This window comes from Aegilops tauschii, chromosome 7 (genome assembly GCF_002575655.3).
Source record: "Aegilops tauschii subsp. strangulata cultivar AL8/78 chromosome 7, Aet v6.0, whole genome shotgun sequence".
NCBI classification, from domain to species: domain Eukaryota; kingdom Viridiplantae; phylum Streptophyta; class Magnoliopsida; order Poales; family Poaceae; genus Aegilops; species Aegilops tauschii.
In genome coordinates this window covers 154,831,312-154,837,054 of record NC_053041.3, presented here as the reverse complement: position 1 = coordinate 154,837,054, position 5,743 = coordinate 154,831,312, and the positions used below count along the sequence as shown (strand labels likewise).

The window sequence follows — 5,743 nt, the reverse complement described above, 5'->3', positions numbered from 1 at the left end:
ATGAGTTTGAAGTCCACCTACCACATTTTCTCACCCCAGATGGAGGTACTCCTCGAAGGACTCATATAAGGACGACCCCACAAGTTAGTGAGAGACTTATAGGAATTTGTAACTAAGAGCCCACTTGTCAGTCTCGTTGACGGTCAAGTGAAGTCGACCTACCACATCTCGTCACGCCCAAGAAACATGTGCATCTCTCATGCGTTGCAAAACTCACCCCACCTATCAAGTTATTCTTCTCCTGCACGCAAAAAATCGAAGTAGCCTCTCTCTTTCTTTCTCTCTCTCCCTCTCTCTTTCTCTTTTCTCTCTCTCCCAGATTCAAAATCATTGAAGGAAATCGCTGACAAACTGCAGGGAAGCAGATCCCCCCACAATTTAGAAAGGTGTGAGTTCCGAACAATCAGCGCATAAGATTCGGCAATCAAAGGTTAGTAAAAAAAATTATCAATGCACCTTTGCGTGGCGATTCCTGATACACGAGATTCAATTCGTTGATGAATTTGTTGTGGTCGGGATTTATAGAATAAAACTATTTAGTTTTACACTGTAGCTCTGATTTGAGTTTGTTTTTTGTTCTTTGTACTCTCGTCCTTGTAATACGAGCTTGTAAATTTTGTTAGGTTTCATGGTTATCTTTGTGTTAAGTGTTGCACAAGCAAACTAGCATCAGAGGATCTCACTTTGATTGAGGTTGTAGTTTAATTAAAAATTAATATATGTATATATTTATATATGTCAATTATATAGAACTAAAAATATATCTCTGTTGCGTTGTAAGTGTAAAAGGTTAGTAAGAAAGATTGAGATTGACTTCGAAAAGTTTCAACACTGATACTGCAGGTTTATAACCTTTATATTTATTACGTCTCTTTTTCGGGCAGATGTTCAGGAGTGTGTCATCTGGTCAGGACAACAGGGACGGTCGGTCTTTGAACGACATCGGCAAGGATTATGGGAGGCAGGTAATAGTAAGGCAGTTGAACATTAGCGTTTGGTCTTTTATTTCTAGGACGTTTGCTGTCAAGGTGCCACCACTGAGAACACCAAATAGTAGATCATTAATAGCAACAAAAATGATTTATATATCCTGGATGAATGCTGTAATATATGTTTATCATGTGCATCTACTCTGTAGTTGAGTATCGAGAGGTGGAAGAAGAAAAATACTACAAAACAAGAAGAAGATCAAGGATGCAGATGCTGTCAAACACGCACATGCCATGCGGGCTGGAATAATTGGAGTTAAGAGTGAGATACAAGTTCTTGGCAAACGTCCCAACCAGGAGCATGGTGTGCAACAGACACCTGCAAAGAGGAGCATTCTAAGCAGCAGAGACTCCACTAAGCAGATTGTGCAGGTAACGAAAAAAACTTCAAACGCTGGTTTTGAACGTACGTGGAAGTTTTACGTGGTAATTCTTCGTAATACTCGCACGTGCCTCTAATTATTTTTTGGTTTGAAGACACAGATGTCCACAAAGGCGCAAAGCGGGCATTGTGACGGCCCAGCGTTTGAAGGCGGTCATAATGAAGAGGTACAGGGTAACCGAATTTCCTTTGATGCAAGCAGAAGGATCATTGGCAACAAAAGCATTGGTGTTCAAGGATTCGGTACAGTTTGCACAAGCAAGAAGAGCCCAACGACAAAATCAAACATAGGAGGAATAAACTCTACCACACAGCAGCACCAGAAAGCAATACAGGTGACAGCAAATACGAACGTGCAACAACATTTAAAGCAAATGTATATTTTTTGTGAGCAATTTTTTTCTTTGCTTTCGTCTGGTATATTTAAATTGTAGTATCTTGCACACGCAGGTGTACGAGCAAGGAAGCAAGTATCGCAGTAGTCCACGGATCGATGAAAACATAAGGCAAGGTCCTTTGAAAGGATCACCTGTGGCGTTCAACATGAGGGGTCCTTCCAAAGGATCTCTGATGGCATTTAGAATCGTCAGCGAGATCACCAATGCACAGAGGTTGTCGCCAAGATTTGCTGGAAAAGAGAGGCATGGGAAAACAAAGGTGACGTCGGAACTATGCTTTTTCAATTCAACACACAAACAGTTTTATGGATGAACAGGGTAAAGTGCAAAACAGGAGGACGGCTGTCCGCCTGGTACGGCTGTATGTGCAGTTGTTCTTTTGTATAGGATGTTGTTGTGCCTCTCCGGTTGTATGGTGTAAACAGAAGCACATCTGTGCCTCTTTGTCCAGATGTGTGTGTAGCATGGTCACATTCGTGCTGCTGGGTGTAATGTGAACAGTGCCTCTGGTGTACCGCTTATATTTGGTGAAGAGGCACGGGTCTGGTTTTGGTATACCAGATGAGCCCTGATGAGTCATATAAATTTTTTGTTTAGAAATTAAAAAATGCATATGCTGCTCTGGACATCTAATTCTGTTTCGTGCCATGTGTTCAGGATTTGCAGACGGGATAACAGATGAGGCAAAGAAATATCATAGTTCTCCATCCATTTCAAAGGGAACACAACGTTCACAGCAGCAAGTAGCATACAGCGCCAGCACGGATTGCATGGTAGAAGCAGCACAGTCCCTTGGTTGCACGAGTGCCGGAGAAACAGGGAGCAGCAATGCACAATGCAACAGTGGAGAGGCAGACTCATTTATGGCTTTGACCATGCCATGCAGAAACGACGCTGCTGCGTGTGACAAACAACAGAGCAGCAGCAGCTCCGCTGTAAGTGGACCTATGGCTGGCGATGAAACTAATGTCGTCAGAAGCGAATGCGATCAGACGAAGGAAGACACGGTAGACAGAATCATCATGGCGCCGCCGACCATTGTAGAGAAAGAAATGGATGACATGTTCAAAGAAGGCATATACCCAACGATTCAGGAGGTCACCGAAGCGCTTGAACCATAGGGTGGTATGGTATTCGGATCATTGGATGACTGCCTTTTCTTTTTCTGCAGATATGCTAGAAAGGTTGGCTTTGCTGCCAAGCGATCAACGAGCAGAAGATCGACATATGATCAGCAGCTTGACAAGCAGGTGTTTCAGTGCACCAAGGAAGGGCAGAATAAAACAACTGAGAGACATGTTAAGGAGAGAAGGAGCAACTGCTTGATCCGGACAAGCTGCCCAGTCCAAATAACAGCCAAGAGGGATACAGATAGGAGGAAATGGTATCTGAAGAACGTGCGCCTAGAGCACAACCACCAACTTCACCCATCCGATTGGATGCTGAAGTTCATGAGATGCTATAAGAAGATGACACCTCAGGAGAAATTCTTTATACAAGTATTGTAGAAGGCGAGGTTAGAACCAAGGAAGGTTATGCAGATTTTTACTGCCATGGGGAAACCGAGGCGAGAAATTATGTTTGACACAATTGACATAAGCAACATTGCATGCCAGGACAGGGCTGGAGAGCGCGGCACTGATATCGAAGACACCATGAAACTGTTTGCCGATATGCAGAGGCGGAGGCCAGGATTCCACCATGTGGAAGAGACAAAGAACAATGTAGTGCGCAGCCTGTTCTGGACAGACTCCTTGTGTAAGATGAATTATGAGCTATATGGAGATTTTGTGTCTTTTGACACGACATTCTCTACGAATATATATGGCTTGCCATTTGCACCAATTATAGGTGTCGACAACCATGGGTCGGCCGTCCTGTTTGGAGTAGGCCTTTTGAAGGATGAGAAAATAGGGTCATTCAAGTGGCTCCTAAGCACGTTTGTCGAGGCAATGGGAGGTAAAGAGCCGAAATACATAATAACAGACCAGGACCAAGCGATGAAGACTCAATTAAAGGAAGCTCTTCTGAGAATGAGGCACAGGTTCTGCTGGTGGCATATTAGGAAGAACCTGAAGGAAAATAACGCAGCAGTGTTTGCGCAGCACCCAGGGATGTCTGATGATTTATTTCGAATCATCAAAAACTCACTAGATCAAGACGAGTTTGAGCGTGCCTGGAAAGCAGCAATTTCTGTGCACAAGGCGGAAGGCAACAAACACCTGAACACGCTATGGGAACTCCGAAATTTTTGAGTGCTAGCCTACTTCAAGGACTGCTTCTATCCTTTCTCGTCAACAACCACTCGCAGTGAGAGCACAAATTCGATGTGGAAGAATTACGTCGACCACAGGGACACAATAAAAAGGTTTGTTGATGGGTATCACATGATTCAGCAAAATTGCCTCGCCACGCTTGACAAGAAAAGACACCGAGCAGAAGAGAAGGCGCCATCACTAGAGACGGGTTTTCCGATTGAATGACAAGCAAGTCAAGTATACACGAATGAAATTTTCAGGAAATTCCAGCTGGAGCTACGGAACCGGACTTACTTGAAGTGCTCTGACCTGGCAAAGGGGAGGCAGTATTTTTTAAAAAAGATTACTGAGCCTGGAGAAAAAGTGTGGAAACCATATCCGGGCGAGGAATTTGACAAGTCTGAATTCAGGGTAGATGTGGATGAGCAAAAAGAAATATACAGTTGTAGCTGCAAGAAAATGAGTAGGGATGGCATTCAGTGCTGCCACGTGCTTAAGGTGATGGACCAAACAGGCATGATCGATCAACTTCCAAAATCCTTTATCATCCCCAGATGGACCAGGAATCTATGAGAGAGTCTGAAAGTTCTGTCTACAAGTCAAGGTGATAGCATGACCGCACAAGACGATGAAACTATGAGATTCGGCCTCGCTTATGCTGAGTTGTCGGATATCTGTTCAAATGCTTGCAGAAAAGAGAAGGCATACAGTGTGCTGCGTGATTGTACGGTAGATATGAAAATAAAAGTCATGGCGGCACTTGCTGAGGAACCAGACACAGGCATTCTTGCCGAAACTCTCAAGAACCCTCCCATGAGTGGCTCAAAGGGCACGAAAAAAGGAGATCAAATCAAAGCTGGTTCTGAGAAGAAAGGAAAAGGCAACAAAGCCGCATCCAAGTGCGGCCATTGTAGAGTAAAAGGTCACAGGAAAACAAACTGCCCAGATAACCCAGAATTCCAGGAGAGGATGAGGATTGAAGAGGAGAAGAGGAAATCGCAGTAGGAGAAGAGGGCAAGGTCAATGAAATGGCTGACAACACCATCGAGGACAGCAAACGGCTCAGGACAATGCACTCCAAGCCCAGGAGGAAGACGTCAGACGCCAGGAACTCCAACGACCCCATTGACAGCAGGGAGCATTTACCAAAGTCTTGCATCTACGCCAGAATCGAACATCACACAAGCCAGGCACACAGAATGCGTGCAAGGAAGCCCGAGACAAGGCATGGAATCTGCGCAGTCCATTTCCAGAAAGGAAAGGTCTGAGTGGAGACTTTTTGGTACTGGAGAACAGTATGAATAGAAAAATTAAAAGGTAATAATGCATCTTAAATAGGACGTAAGCAAAAAACAGTGATGACTGCAATCTTTCGCTTTGTTTTTATGTATGTATATTAATTTTACAGGTAAATAGGTTGAATAGCTACGTACAGGGGTGGGGTTGCACAAGGGTGGAGAAGGAAGAATGGATCGCTGAACATTCAAAAACAAGGCCGCACGTGGAGCGATGAAATAGCAAGCGATCAGTGGGGAGGGCGGGCGGGTGTCGATTGTTTATTTTCTCGTGTTGTGGTTATAAGAACGGCTTGTAAGTTAATTTGCTGTAGTTATAGAAACAAAACAAATTTAAATAAGAACGCCTTTTGCTTCTTTATGTATTTTTACTCGGCGGAGAAAAATATCAGAGGAACATGTTTCCTTGTTGTTTTCCGCA

General features: G+C 43.9%; 1 pseudogene; it reads left to right on the top strand.

The window, feature by feature from the left end:
• The first annotated feature begins 722 nt into the window (after nt 1-722).
• Nucleotides 723-5,332, top strand: LOC141026952 (uncharacterized; annotated as a pseudogene).
• The last annotated feature ends 411 nt before the right edge of the window (nt 5,333-5,743 follow it).